The 16,845-nt window shown below is 38.2% G+C and overlaps 1 pseudogene; it reads right to left on the bottom strand.

Annotated features, from left to right (window-relative positions):
• Positions 1–2,053: 2,053 nt before the first annotated feature.
• The window catches only part of LOC121516979, a 125,742-nt pseudogene continuing 110,950 nt past the window's right edge, over positions 2,054–16,845 (bottom strand).

Here is a 16,845-nt window from a genome sequence, read left to right on the forward strand (position 1 = left end):
TGGTCTTCAGTGTTGGAATTATTTGACAGTGTAGATCTACCAGTGTTAGTTTAACTCGGTAAAGAGTCAATTGATCTAAGCTATGCTAACTGCCATCTCAAATCTGGTGGAACATGTGAGTGGAGTTTCCCATCATGCCCTTGGGCAGAGAGTTTAGTTGTGTTTGGATGTTGCCTTTTGTATAGTGATGCCTGCTGGGATTTTTTTTTTTTAAACCTTTTTCACTTATACTGCATTTCCATGCCCTGAGGTTGACTTTACTAAAAGAGCCGTTACAAGTTAAGTCCTTCTTCCATACATGCAATGCAAAATGGAGTCGTTCTGAAAAGTTCAGAGGCGTCAAGCTTGGCAGCTGTAAATGTAGCCACATGTTTTTTCTTTTTAACATCTGTATGGCAAGGAGCAGTGAGTGATATGTGTGCTCAGCAGGTAGAGTCAGTTGTCCTGTAACTGGAAAGTTGTGGGTTTGATGTGTCCTGGGAAAGATACTTGATCCTAATTTGCTCCCACTTTGTCAGTGGTGTGTAAATGGGCATGGATGTGTCTGAATTGTGCTAGCTAATACTGATGGCCAATTCTCCATATGCTTTGAGTAGTCAGATGACTTGAAAATTGCTACAAGTGAATCTACCATATGACTGTTAAAATACAGCAAAAAACATAACTAATATATTTACTGGACAACATCAGCAAAGACTGAAGGGAATCAACACAAACCTAAAATTGATCAACAGAGCTCAAAGAGAGTCTTCAAATGAAAGAAAAGTTTGTAAAACAAACAAATGACTCATTTGAATGGGCTTGACCTCTCTGATAAATTTCTATTAAAGCAAAAATAACATTCTATTTAAAACTGAACTGACTGTTTTTAATTTTTAACATATATATGTATGAATTTTTTAAATATTTTTTTTTAATTTAAATGAAAAAACATTCATGATGTTTAAGTGTAACTGATATTAAAACCAAAGATGAACCTCCTGAACCCAAAGTACCAGCAGATGGAGGTAGAGGAGCATCTTTAGTCGGTAGTAACTCAGTAAAGAGGAGCATTCCAGTGAAACACTGCATTTCTCTTTATGCATTTGTAATTTTTCAAACACCTGCCAGAGAGGCTATTTTAAGTGAAGTTCTTAATGTATTCTCTGATTTGTTCACAATGTAAGACTGTGCTTGTCTTGCCAAATGTTTAGTGTTTTTTTCCTCAGACTGATTCTATCCAGTCCCCCCCCCCCAGAGTCATGGTGATAAAATAGTGAGGTGAGGACCTTCAATGAACTATGTCACTGTTCAAATATATAAGCATTATTTTCAAACATCAGTGAGATGATTTTCTCCCTGTTTAGACAGTGGATCTACGAGCAACAACATGAGTTTTATGAATTACCTCTAGGGGGCACTGTATCATCATCATGGAGAGAGAGAGAGAGAGAGAGAGAGAGAGAGAGAGAGAGAGAGAGGAGGGGAGGGTTGATAGATTCCATTTCTATTCTGCCTTTAATCCAACTGTGAAATTCATAAGTAAAAGGCAGTCCGTTTTTTTTTCTTCTCAGGTAGTTCTCTGTAAGACTGCGTACTGCTGCTGCTGCTTCAAGCCGGAGTTTCATCATCACACCTTTACCGAAGAAACACAACCAGCGGGCAGAAAAATGTTGCCTGATATACCATATTGATCATGTCTGGATTTAAAAAAGAAAAAAGAGAGAGAAAAACTCTGAAAAGGTGAATGTTCATAACATGAAAGTGAAGTGGGATACTTCAAGTCCACCGGTACTGAGCCATGTGGCAGCAGCTACATTAACTCTTCATTCAATAAATCTTTTTATGTACATAGAGCTATGCTTGTGGGCTTTAATGTGCAGCCAATTATATATAAAATGACTAAATAATGTAAATAACATAAAAACAATGACAATGAGCAGAGACATGGACATTCCTTTCTCCACTTTAAACATTTTATTACAGACAACACATGTGACGGAACGTTTGTCCAATCACAGTTGTGTGTGTATATCTAATGCTGGTACACAGGTAGTGTACCAACAACAATTTCTGAAAAAATATTTATTGTTCTAATAATAATTGTGGTGATTGATCAATAATAATAATAATAAGAATCATAATAATAATAATAATAATAATAATAATAATAATAATAATAATGCACCCTGATGAAAATAAGCCAAAATGTTACTTCATATCATTCATAAATAGATGTAAAACCTGCAACCAAATTAAATAGAATGACCATATTGTAAAACAAATGATATTCAACAAAACAAAAATGGTTCTCTCATCACTGGCTTTACAAATTAAAGAAGTACATTTGGCAGGTTTATACACAAAATTAAAATTTCTACTCCCACGACTGCTCCTCCCAAACTCAAATCCTGCTACAGTGAAAAAACAAAAACAAAAACTCTTCAGAATTCTTTTTTCTTCACAAAAAATGATAAAGATGAGTTCAACACAATTCTAAAACACCTAATAAAACTAGTCAAAAACTTTAAAACCCACTGTTATGTTTTTTTTTTCTTTAGTAACATTTCACATTTAGCAACTTTTTTTATTCACCTGTACAAGTGGTGTCGGGACTAACGGGGAAGGTGAGCGGGGTTACAGGTGGAGGGGCGGCCCTTATTGACCGAGAGGAGGAGGAGCTAAAAGGAGAGGTATCGATCTTTGACCTCTACAGTTCTGCAACGTCCTGAGGCCATGTGAAGAGAGTGACTCTCTCTATCAGAGCTCCGCCTAGTTAGGAGGAAACATTGTCAGTCTTTGCATTTCACTCTGTTTGAAGAGAAAAAAGACCAGTGAACACAGTTTCTACACAACTTTTAGTGTGTATTCCCTCACTGAATCCGCCTGCACGAAAATCACATAACCAAACAAAAAGAATGTTTGAAAAAAGAGCAAGGGACTGCAGCTAAATACACACATAAGAGGGATCCGTTTTGGTGATATATACAATCACTCTGTGAGAAAGAAAGGAACTGAGCGAGTCCTTTAACAGGGGGGAAGGATGATTTACAAATGTCTCATGTGTTTGTGACTATCTTCATTAAAATTTTTGCTTTGCTTTCACTCAGTCGGGGTGTTTCAGTCTGTCCTGATTTACATCCACCCCTGCTGAGGTGACTTTATTCTAGTTTCCTGCATTAGCTTTTCTCCCTCAGATTCTTACGCTTTGAGTATGCTTAGAGCATTTCATCTCCCCAATGAGGGCAGTCCATGGCAAACACAGTAATGGAGTGAAGAGCAGAGAAAGCATCTTTAAAAAATTCAAAACAAAATGAGAAGACATTTTTTTGGTCTTCATTTCCAGTATGTTGGCATGAGCTTAAAGCTCACTGCCCCCACAAAAAAATGGAAAGTTCACTGGTTAGAGGAAAAAAAGCAAGAGAAGTGCCTCAGGCTTCTGGCCGATCTAAGTGCTTGGCAAATAGGTGAAGTTACTGTAGCAGTCTTTGGGATTTTCAAAATCCGTCACAAAAATAGAAAAAAAGACAAAATGGTGTAGAAGCAGATACATTGATGACGTTGATGTAATGTTTGAAAGCTCCCTGGAGTCTGACATTTTGGAGGTCCTTTAACTTCAAGTGAGGTAGAGAGGCTTGTCCCGAGCTCCCATGCCACTGCTGAAGAAGAAGACGACACTGTTAGTGTTTATTAGAACTCATGCAAACACAATGATGCTCTGACTACATGTATTTCTGTTCTGTTTTTTCACCAGGAAATCCTTGTGATTATAAATGTCTTTCAAGGAAGATATGAATAAGAAAACAGCTCCAAAAACATAAAAGCTCTCAGCCAACAACAGACAACAATCAGTGGAAAAGAAAAATACAAGAGTCAGAAGTTGCAGATCACTTGGTTCTTGAAATGTCAAACACAAAGTCTGTTCTACAGTTATCTTTACTGACAGGCTGGAAATAATTCAGTACCCTCCAAAACTCCAAACTACAATGATCTGACACTGAGGGAGAGGGTTTAAAGCAAAGACTCAATCGACTTCAAAGAGCATCAAAAATGATTTGACCCAGGCATGATCCCATTTGACACCCAGATGAATCAGCTCTAAATACAGGAGATACTTCCGCCTCTCGGAATAGCAACACCAAGTTTCAGGTGTGAGACGGAACAACATTCCTCTTGTACCTGCTTGAATAGCTTGATTCAATAAGGCAATGTGTGCCGAGTGAAACACAGGGAAACTTAATTGGATGTCACAGTTTTTCCAAGCTCGCTAATAGCATTGTTCTACTGCTGCGTTACTCATTTCAATTTCAAGGAGATGCTATGCTTTAGCAGGGAAATCACAGTTTATGATTAATACTGTCAGAGTCTCAGAGTGTGAAAGTGAAGTGGTTCAGAGCAACTCATTTGGAAAATGAGTAACTGTCAGACAGCTACTTACTATGCCTAACAATCAAACGTCCCCGATCGAATTTTACAGAGGCAGAGACGTTTTATTTTGGTCTGTCTTTCTGTGACTCACTTGATGTGATTTCTTCATCATCCTTCACACAACATTCAGCATTTTCAAATACAAATATGGATACTGATGTGGTACGCTCACCCGCAGTGGTTTGGTCCACAGTCCCTGTTGCAATACTCGCTGTCCCAGTCAGGGTTCTGGCCATGCACTGGGTTAGGGGCTCCTGGAGACTGTGAGCTCCCGACACTGTTCTGGTAATCAGCCTGAATGTGGGAGAATCCCTGAGAAGAGAAGAGGATTCAACTATCAGTCACCTTATATCATGATATATGGTATATTTCTGTTACTTGCTTTTTTATGTGCTTTAAATGGGCCAACTTGTTCAAATGTGTTACTTTATGTGTAAATGGAATATATCTGCAAGCACAAGTTACATAAATTTTTGCCTTTGCATGCAAAAGTGGGCAAAGTTTTTTTCCTTGCTATTTTCCGTTTTTATTCTGATAGATGGATAGCTTTTGAATTTTGCTGAGCCATTACACGATAAGAGATTAATTGTTGTTTTTTGGGTTTATAGGGGAAACATTTACAGATTGTTTATTTGACTTTTTGCTGTATTTGTAACGGGACAGCTGAAGAGGGACAGGAAATATGAGAAAAGAGAGTAAGGGAAGACATGCACCAAACAGCTCCAGGATTGGGATTTGATCCTGTGACCAGTGCATCAAGGACTCTAGTCTCTGTACTTGGCATGACAGGACAACCCCGTACCTACAGTGGCCTGGAAGTGCAAAACAAAACTACAAACTCTGACAAACTTTTACAAAGTGTGAAACAAATTTACATTAAACAGAGTATGTTTACATTTCATAAAACAAATGTTATGAGCAAAAAAACTTTTACAAATGATGAAACAGATTTACATTTCACAAAACAAATCACTGGTGTAGGGCCAAAATGTATCTCCAAAATAACCACTTTTCAGAGAATGAGAAAAAAAATGTTGTATTTTAAAATTAATTTAACACTGGATAGTCATAGCATTATTTTGAAACATTTACTGCTTTAAAATGGGCAAAAAGCACTACCATGTTAAGGGTGACCAATAGAAAAACAACCATGAAAAATGGAGATACTAGATTTTGGCATGATGCCAGCAAAATGTAAAAAAGTCCGATACAAAACACAAAGTCTAAAATACTCCATAAAAAAAAAGAAAACATTTAGAATTCTAAATTTAAATTTTGCAAAACAAATTCACCAAACACCTAACGCTTTCACCTGAGCTGAGATAACTTTACCAGTTGCAGAACACTTTACAACTTCTAAAACAAATTTACAAATAATGGCATCTTATTGAAAGGGAATGTACAAAATTCTGGAAGTTTGAAGTTTTGTAAAAGTGCTTCAGACTTTGTAATTTTGTATCAGTACATTTTTTTTGCTCATGTAAAGTTGTTTTTATGCAGTGTAAAATGTTTGGGTTAAGGTAAAATTGTTTCAAGTTTTGATAAAGCATTTCAGACTTTGTAATTTTGTATCAGACTCTGTAAATTTGTATCAAGTGTTTTAAAAAGTGTTTAAGACTAATTTTTTAATCAGACTTTGTAAATTTGTTTGAAGTGTTGTTAAGTGTTTCAGAGTTTATACCTTTTTAAATCAGATTTTGTAAATTTAAATTTTAGCTATGTAGCTATGTAGCTCCTTGCTTGATAACTAGCAGGAATATTCCAAAGGATGAAAACAACATAGACAAAGTTGCCAGTTTAAGGTCAGTGATGGCATTTAGTCTTAATGTAGCCTAATATCTTGGCAAACACAATTCATGAGCCTGTAAGGCAAAGCATCTTAATATGATACTCAGCCTTCTTCTGGAAACTTCTTTTTTGTTTATCAAATCGAATACATGAGCTTTAGAGACCAAAACAATTTTTGTACCAAGCAAGTTCAATCCTTGGTTTTTGGAGCAACCCTAAAGTGGGCACCCAATGATAGTGCATGTGTTGCTGTTCTGCATTGGTTTCATTTATTAATACCAGAGGTTGCCGCTTTACTCAGACTTTGCTCAGGCTCACTGTATAGTACCAAAGCTGGATTGGTAGTCGAGCATAGCAACAGGTCATTTTTTTAGTGGGCTCTGTGGGGCTTGTATTGTTTAAAAATAATAATAATAATAATTGTTATTTTCTATGCACTTCAACTAAGTAAGGATATTATTTCCACTACATCAGTAAGAAATGGTGTGAATACACATCATTTTATTTGTCTATGGCATTTACTTAACTAGCTTTGAAGTAGTTTGGGGGAATCATTTGATAGACTACTTAAAGGAGCTGTAGTCAAATGTTTCTCTAGATATAGAGTACATTGCAAATATTTTATGGATCTCTAGAACAAAAGCAATAAATAAGGCCTTGTGTATAACTGAGCTTGAATCAATGCCAGAAATGCACTATAGCTTGAAATTTAATAAAAGAGCAATAATATGCAGCAGTAATTATAAATAATAAAAGAAAATGTTAATGCCATCACAGGTGATAACATCCGGACATTCTGCAGAGATTTTATAAGGTGATTATACGAGCTTTAGCATGTACGTATTTCATCATTTTTATTGGCTGCTAGACGTACCTGTTGGCTGAGAGGAGGGGAGTGCAGAGGTGCCTGGAGCCCCATTTGGTGTGAGATGATTTGCTGCGACTGCTGCATGCGGATTGGCTGGTTAAGCAGGGAGCTCTGGTGCAGGGAGCTACTGCACTGCCCAGCGTAGGGTCTCCGGCTGAACGCCCCAGGAAGGGAGCTGGGGGAGAGGCACTCATGCTGGGTGGCAGCATCTGGGATTGGCTTAGGGTCTGGGCCAGGGCATGGCGGGGTGGCCCGGCATAGCTCTGGAGGTCCGACAGAGGGAAGGAGCCTGGTGGGCCCAGATAGGGTGAGGAGGGCTGGGGGGGCACACTGTACAGGGGCTGCTTTGGGGGCAGCATGTGGGAGGGCTGGCTGGTCTGCTGGGCACTTTTTGGTTCAGGGTCATTGTAGGTCTGCAGAAGAGCACATTTTACAACAAGTGTTAATTTACATTAAGTTAATGGCGTGCTAAAATATCACAGTAAGACATCAATCATAAGCCAGTTAGCTCCCACCACATTAAACCTGACTTTTTGTAATTGCAGCATCCATTACACTTCACAAAAAGTTTCACGCCTAGTTGTCTTTTTCACTTTAAAAAAAATCGTTTCCAGCCCATTAATGCTAATGTAATAATAAGTCTGTAATTTTAAGTCAACTCTTGGCCTCACAGCTTTCCTTATGTTCACTAGTTAGCTAGACTAAGCTAGCATAGCTTCTCTTGGATCCATGTTTTTTTGTATCAGCTGCTTCACTACAGAGCTATTGCATACAATCTGAACTTTTTTTTCCAGCCTATTGGTGCTCACTGTTAAGTTTTCAGTTTAACCCTTGGCCTGATAGCTTTCACCTGCTTCCTTAACAGGCCAACAGATGCAATATCAAGAACAAGGTTGATAAGGAACACAACGTTTAATTTAAGCCCTGAATTTCACTGGACATCCAAATACTTTTTTACTTTTGTCACTTCTATAAATACAGTGCTTAACAAATTTATTAGACCACCTGTCATAAAAACAGGAAAACATAAATATTTTAAAAATATATATAAAAAAATTGTTTAAAACTAAAAATGTTCTGTTATTTATTTGGCAAATAACAAACTGAAACAACTAAATAGTCCTTTTTTCACACATAATAACCAAAAAACTTAATATTTTGTATGGCCTCCTTTGGCCCTGATAACAGATTGCATTCTTGCTGGCATTGTTTTTATGTACTTTTCCACCGTCTCTTTTGTTATTGAGTTCCAAATAGTTTCTAGCTGTTCCCAGAGACGAATTAGATGAAACTTTTGTGCCATCAATCTTTGAATCTACTAAATCCTAAATTTGTTCAATAGGATTCAAATCTGGACTTTGACTTGGCCAGTTCATCAGTTCCAGTACTCCAGATTCATTTTTCTTGGTCAAATAGTCTCTGCACAGCTTTGAAGTATGCTTGGGGTCATTGTCTTGTTGGTATATGAACCCACGACCAATCAGATTCAGTCCAGAAGGGATTCCATGATGCACTGAGATGTTGTGGTAGACGTTCTTGTTCATGATACCGTCCATTTTCACTCATTTTCCCATGCCGTATCCACAAATGGAACCCCATACCTCCATTAGCTGCGGAGCTAACAGAGCTATGTAAGTGGGTGCAATGCATCTGGCATCAAAACGTTCTCCAGCTTTTCTGCAGACATAAACACGACCATGCTGACCCAAGAGTTCAAACTTGGACTCGTCCGTTCAGAGTACCTTCTTCCAGTCATCAACAGTCCAGTGTTTGTGCTCCCTGGCAAATCTGAGGCATTTCTGGATGTTTGCAGGCCTCAATAATGGCTTCTTAGCAGCTATTTTCCCTTTAAGCCTCATTCCGTCAGTTGTCTGCTTATGGTCATTCTGGAGACTTTCTCAGACTCTGATCTAGAAGCATTCATCTCTGCCTGAAGATCAGCAGTGGTCTTCCTTCTGTCTCTAGTACTTCAAATCTTGAGGTGTCTGACATCTGCTTCAGTTAACTTTCTTTTCCTGCCTTTTCCTTGGCACATTTTGTAAGTACCAGTCTCGGCAATTGACTCCAAAGCATACTTGACCACACTGTCAGAACACTTTATGTCTTTCCCTATTTGTCTCAAAGACCATCCAGCCTTATGATGCGGACTTTAATGTGGACTCTTTCATTTTCAGTGAGCTCTCCACGTTTTACCATTTTGAACAGGAATGAGGAATTTAAAACTGAATTCACCTTTTTAGTCACCTTATTCCTTGGGCCGCTACTGTAAATCTGAATATGGGCAAAACTTCCGGTGCTAAGGCGGAAGTACTTAATTAGATGTAATTTAATACAACAGCTAACAATAGATGTTAACTACGAAAGACAGTCGTTTCATAGAAATTCACTGCAAATTTGTAAATATTGATATATTTTTGAAATCACATGTTCACATTATTTGTTTTGTAAGCTGTAAGTAAGTAAATAAGGTGGATACCACATTTTTTCTGGGGGGTCTGCTATAAATGTGTTTGGAACTTCCCATACAGTAGCAATAATAGCAAAACACGATTCTTCCAAGGGATTACTAAAGTGATTTAGTGTCAACAGTGGTTGTTCTGAAATAAATAAATATTTTCTGCAATAAATATTGCTTATTTTTGTTAACTCAAGAAAGGTTTAATGAGCTGAATGTTTAAATAATATTTTCTGTAATGCTCAGTACCTGTTGCTTTGGTTGTGGTGCTAATTACGTGACAAAGTTAAATAGATGTCTTTAACAACAGTGTTTTAAACATGTTGTTCACTGGTTAAATGCATTTAGGGTGTAATTCTTTCAACATTAATTCATCATTAATTCAAAACTTGACATTTACCAAACTGAATAGCTGACAACTTTCAGTCATGGATAATTTTATTTAATACAATTCCCACATTTTAAGCGTGATCGTTTATTACTATACTGATATGAAGCTAATAAAGTTAGCTAAATATGCTAGTCTAGGTTATCTGACATAATGTTGTCACTTTAGTAGAGGGCAGAGAAATAATGATATTGTCTTGATTGAGGTGAAGCACTCGAAAGTTACATATTTTAATGTCCAAATTGCTCTAGAATTTGCATTTCACATCTTGTATTCAATGCAAAGTCCCATTTAAATAGAAGGGACTGGAAGTTGTGCCCATATTTCATGCAGAGAATCATGGGAACTAGGAATAAGGCGGATAGCTACCCAAATTTGAGCCGGCTCACTGGGCTTCTCTGAGAGGTCAGAAATTAACCAAGCATAACATTCAAACACTAAAACTCATTTTCTATTCAGGAATGCAAGTAAATAACTATAATTTGACATATTAATCAAGAAATATTAATATGCTTTACTATTTTTTCAGTTTTTTTGTAAAGCAGTAAATTTGAAAATTCATGGATAACAATAATAATTTTATTTTAGCATTAAAAATATCATTCGGGTATAAGAGCTTCTACATATTGGTGTATTAACCATTTCAGAAACATAAAAAATGATTATGGTAATTACCAATACTGTTAATTTAGGGCAGCTGTGGCATAAACCTTACTTTGGGTGGTGGTCTAATAAATTTGTTAAGCACTGTGTATTTTTTATTATTATGGTGAAAATCAAGATCAACAAAGTGAGCATATATGGTTCCCTGACAGTTTATGGTAACAAGAAATTCCATAAAATGCATATTAAGATGTTGATAATGAAAATAAAACACATATGGAGTCTATTAAGTATTTACTAGCACATTATGAAGTTACCTAAATACCAAATAATTACTTTACAAGACGTGGTGAGGTTGATTCTGACCTCTTTTAGAGGCAAGACATGGCTAGCTTTAGAAGACTTTAATGGTGGTACCACAAGTTTTATCTCTGAATTCCATGGAGACCTAAAACAATCATAAATATTAAGTAACTAAGTAAATTTTGGCAGTGATGAAGCTCAAAATGAAAATAAGAACAGATGTATGTCACTAAAGTTCAACTAAACTGTTACACTGTTTTAAAACTGTCTAAAATCACATATATATCATGACTTATATCACTTATTTTTCTTTATCAGCTCACCAAATTCAAAATGCAAAACATAAAAAACATCACAAATATAACAGTAAACCACGTAAGCATAATAAAACCGCTGCAAGGTAATAACATTCACACCTATTTTAATTATAAACCATTTAAAATTTCTATAAATTAGTTCAATTTACCCCTAAGTCACTGTTTAATATAAAAAAAACTGGCAACATCCGACTACACCAAAAAGTACTGTTGTCCTACATTGAAAAAACCTGTCAAGAGAATACCCTAAGTATGGCTTGCTAGATGAGTTTGTCATAAATCTTTATATAACCATCTTACACTAATGAGTGTATGTCCAAATAGCTAGGAATCCTATTCAAACAAAACCTATCAAGGCATTTAGCACTACTATTCACCTTTATAATGTGTGAATTTCATTCCCATATCACGGTTAATGATTGGGACCAAAAGAAATGCATTTTTCAAATTCTGGAGGAAACAGGAAGTTTGAGATGCTCTGGGCTCTGCTGATTGGTTAGATGCTGTGATGTCACTACCGTTGACTGATCTCTACTGATTGGCTGAGAAAAATCATTCTGGTTCCATTGCATCACAGAGACTTGGGGGAAGGCCACAAGGGACATTGACTGAAGTGACCATATATGGTTTCTCTCCCCATAAAGGGTTAAGGTCAAACACCAAAATCCAAAGAAATCCTCAAAACTTGACCTTTCTCATATTTGATAGTATCACTCTTTATAGGTGCTGCACCCTCATAACACCCGGTCTCACCCTCCACCCTGCCCCGCCCTCTCCAGGCTTCTATGATGAGCTGTCAGATTGCTCATCTCCAGCCATCAGTGTTGATTAGAAGGTAATGGAGCCCATTTGTGTGAATAGAACTGGGGCCGAGGTAATGATCAATAGACACCTTGACAGATAGATGGAAAAAGGAGAGGGCACACACATACACACACATGCATTCACAGACACACGCATATATATGCAGGAGCCAGGCAGAGAAATGAGGCTGTTTGCCTGCAGAACAAATGGAATGACAAAAGGAATCTTCCCCACACTACATTCTGTGTTGTTAATACAAGACGGCACTAAACAATGCAATCCACAGCCTTTCTCTTTGCCTTTCTTTATTCCCTGTGCTGCTATGCTGCTATATGCAGGACGCCATCATTCACTGGGCAAAGAGGACGTCATGGATCTGAATTAGCAGGAAGGTGTCAGAGGTGGCAGAAGCCTGTGATTGCTTGCACTGCTCTTGATGTACTTCCTGTGGAAATCAGCGATCAAATGCATGACACAGGTGTTTATATTTTATATTTTAGAGGGTGTTTTTTTTCCTGATATATATAATGTAGACTCAAGCCTGATATAAAGTACAGCAAATGAGTGGGCAATCATTCTCTCTCCTCCCTTCCTAATAGAAGTTAAGGCCATATGCTTGTGCACTCCCAATGGCTGACCCCTCCCCCCACCTATATCACCATACCAACTACATCCCCCAACCCCCAACATCTGCACCCTATGGAAATCAGGTATTGTTCCAAATATGGCCTGCTCTTTTTGCATCAGATGCCCCCACCCACTCCACCACCACCACCTCCACCTAAGCCCCTCCCTGCCCATTAGCAGGGATTTTCCATCCAATCCATCATCAGTCTTAGCCAGGGCCTGTGTGTCATAAGTGTTACCTTGGAAACCAGACTGGCTCGGTACGCGGCCAAGGCTTTCAGGTACTCTTTCTTGGCTGCCTCGGTTTTCCTCTTGTAGCCCTGCGAAGACAAAAAAATCAAAACAAGAGGCTTCGGGTGAGAGGAGAGCTTGACATGCTCATAAATGTGCAGACACACATGTCATGCTCTCAAAACAAACACACACAAACACTGCCTTTTTATCATACACTTCTTTAAATACATCACACACAGAAACACACAGACAGAAACACATGCACCTCCTTAATGTTCCCCTTTCCATCAGAACCAATGGTACAGAACACCTCTATTTCCTCATCACAACACTAAAACTCCCTCATCTCAATGTGTCTCCCTCTATTGTAGCAACACATCATTTCCATTCCAATCCACCTAGAGAAATGAACTGGAACTTCTCTCTCTCTCTCTCTGCTTTTAGCTCCACAATAACACTCCTATCAGCATACTGACATTAGTGATACACCACAATGGTTGTTGTCATTCGGCACATTAGGATGCGATCTCTGCCTGTGGATGAGTTTTGCTTTTGAACTGCCTGCCATATTGTTACTGCGACATACCAACCTCTGTTTGTTGTACCACTAAATGAAGTCAGTGAGTTTGCATAAAGAATGTGGGTGTACAACTGCACATGGATGTGTGTTTTTGCATGCAGGTATATTTGTTGATGGAATGAAAGTAGGGCTATTAGATCTAAAAGCTACAGGCTAAATCAGGCCTATTATGCAAAATAAAAATAAAAAGAGATAGGTATGAGTGTCGGTAAACCAAACTGTTAATGCATTTATGCAGGAATGTACTTTGCTTCTGGTAATGTTTTCTTTCTTCAACAGCTGCTGAATCTTAAATTAATTATTTTAACATTAATAATACCATAATTGTCCCAACAAAAACCCATGTTTATCCAGCAAAGGAGGCTTAACTTTTAAAAGTAAAACCTTTCAGGAAATGCAATAATAAGGAGAGTAATAATAAGTATCAAGAAATTATGGCTATAAATTTGAAACTGTAAGTTATTGTTACTCAATGGCTAATAACACTGTAGGAAAAATAAAAATAACACCCATAGCAGCGGCAGCTGCTGCATTATTCTGTTTGGGGTAGGGAGGGTGTACATCTTAGTTTGTTCGCTTGATGCTAATGCATAATAGAAATTGCCATTAACATGTGAACAGAATTAGAATTGCATAGGCTTAATCTCTTATGAAGAAAAATAAATGTACTTCATTTTATACTTGTGATTTCTTACCACGGAGTGGCACAAATTTCTCCGACTTCATTTCTACACTATGATATTAACTTAGCACAAAAAGTAAGTTGTTGGCAGTAAATCACTGGTAAGCCTGTTAAGTTCCCTTTAAACAGTTCCACACTTGTAAGGAACATGTTATTGTAGGATGAGCAGCAGAGCTGAGTATGTGCCCATGAAAAATTTACCAAATCTTCTCTTCTAATGCCAAACAGCTTATTTTGCTATTGGTATTTACGCTTGTTTTAAGTTTCTGGCATGAGCTCCTGCAACCAGTGGCAATCTGATATCTCTACAGTCTGGGACTGATCTTAATTCCTCAAAATGACAACGCTTGCCCCCACAGAGTGGGGTTATCAGAGCCCACCTCCAGAATTTGGGAGTGGAAGTGGATGGAATGGCCAACAATCTTGACATCAACCATATTGGGATCAGATTGGGTGTGCTGTTTGTGTCAGAGTAAACAACACAACCACACTAGCTGACTTGCAACAAATTCTTGTTAAAGAATGTGATGCCATCCTACAGCAGTGTGTGACCAGGCTGTGACCAGCATGAGGAGGAGCCAGGCTGTTGTGGCTTTGTATGGTTCTTTCACATTCTCCTGAGGCTCCTGTTTGTCAAATGAATAAATTGGTTAACAATTTTAAATAAATTAGTCTCTTTAATTGAGGGATGCTGAGTAAGTTTCTCAGCATCTGTAAAGTTTATAACATCTGATACTGATTTATCCTATATGGAGTGCAAAAATAAAGCCATCTAGAGTTATTGCTTGTTTTCTTGTAACTACTTGGTTTTGTTGCTTAAGTGCTCCACTGAAATTTAAAACAATCTGGTTAGACTTATTTTAATGATCATTTTATAATCTCTAAAGAAAGGGAGCCCTGCTGGCCTATTTATAACATCCAGTTTGGAATACATATTGCTTTTAAATAAATAAAGCACACTTAAACATCCTCTTTAAACAGTTTCCGTTATTAAAAGTAAACCCTCCTTATCCCATGAGAGTTGCTAATAGAAAGACAAGCTAACAATCGTGGTTCCTCTTAGAGTAAAATCCCCATGAGTCCAAACACTTTGACCTCCTCTAACTCTGTCATCATTAGCATCTCCTACCTATTACCGCTGAGCTGGAGATGACGTTCTACTGCAACAAAAACAAAAGACTCTTCTTCCTGGATAGCTGAGATGCCCTTCAGCTAAATCCAAGGACAAGACGATAGTGAGGGTAGAGGGTGGGGGTGGAGGGGGGTTAGATCACTAATTCTGTATTCTAGGCAGGATCAAAATAGCAGGCGAGAGATAAAAATAAAGAGAGAGGAAATGAGAACTTCACACAACTCTGCTTGTCAGAAGGCCAATGAAGATGCATGGTGTGGAGGCATCCAGTACGGAGGCTGGAGGGACACAGGAAGTGCAGACCGTACCTGGGCCTGGAGATTTGTAGGAGTTTTGGTTTTGGCAAAGGATGAGGATTTTCACCTATTCCACTTTATTTCTAGAGAAACCTTTTTGTTTTGATGCATCCTGCACAGCTAAGAAAAACTCGTGGAAAGATCACCAAGACGGTGTCTGTATTTGTGTCTGTATTCATATCTGATTGTCTCTTTTAGGGGAGTCTTTACTTCTAAATTTCTGCCAGTTGCGTTTATATTTTCCCCACAATGACAATTTCTTGCCTGTTAAATGCCCAACTTTGTTTGTCTTAGGATGTTTTATAGCTGCTGTTGCACAACAACTCCCCATTCTTTTCATTTCTTCTTTGCTTGAATTAAATATAGAAAGAAAATCATTTTTATGAGAGCCAGGGGAGTGGGGATAAACGGATGGATTATCTTTGGAAGGAAAAAAGTAGCTCATTAAGGTGTGCAGTACCTCACAGAGATGTTCTGGTAATTACACAGCACATAAAGTCAGGGAGAGGCTCGAATGTGTGCACGTGACTCTTGATGTATGTGTTTCGCTGCTTTTTACCTGCTTCTGCTCCTCTCCTAGACTGTCCCACATGGAAGCTACGATCTTGGAGACGTCTCCAAATGTGGCATTGGGGTTTTGGCCCTTAATGGCCGCCTGGGTGTCCCGAAAGAAGAGGGCGTAGGCTGACACAGGTTTCTGTGGCTCATTAGGATCCTTCTTCTTCTTCTTCTTTTGGGGTTTGGGTTTGGGTTTCATCATTTCTGCTGAGGCCCGCTTCTCACTGTTTATCTGGGGTTGAAAGAGGAGAGAAAAACAGACATTGCTGGTCATAAATTAGATGAAGAAAATAACTCTTTTTGCTTCAGGAGTCTTTCAGTTATGCATACTGTTTATGGGCCTGATGCACTCACTGGATAATATGCTTTTTGCCCAGCGTAAACACATTAAAAAACACATCAAAACCAGCAGCTGCACACAAGAGGCTCGGTATAAAAGAAATAGGCGAATAGAACATTGAATAAATGCTGGACAGAGGCTGAAAGCAGAAGAGTCCTGCGAGGAGCAGCTTGTTCTGAGAAAAAAAAACAGATCAATTTACGGACATGGGTGAATGAAGACTAACAGGACGTCAGAGAGACAGGTTAGCCTCTGGGGTGTTGTGTGGAGGGAGGTAGGGAGGCAGGGTTTGGGCGCACACTGGGCAAACAGGATGAGGGGAGTGAGTCCTTAGCTAATTAAAACCTCATTAGTTGCAGATTCACATGATTTCAGCACTTTATCATTTGTTGAATCACTGGATTCACACATATTTTCCACCTCTCTGTCTTTTATTTTTGTCTCTTTTTAATGTAGATTGCAT

Source organism: Cheilinus undulatus, linkage group 11 (assembly GCF_018320785.1).
Source record: "Cheilinus undulatus linkage group 11, ASM1832078v1, whole genome shotgun sequence".
Taxonomy (NCBI): Eukaryota; Metazoa; Chordata; class Actinopteri; order Labriformes; family Labridae; genus Cheilinus; species Cheilinus undulatus.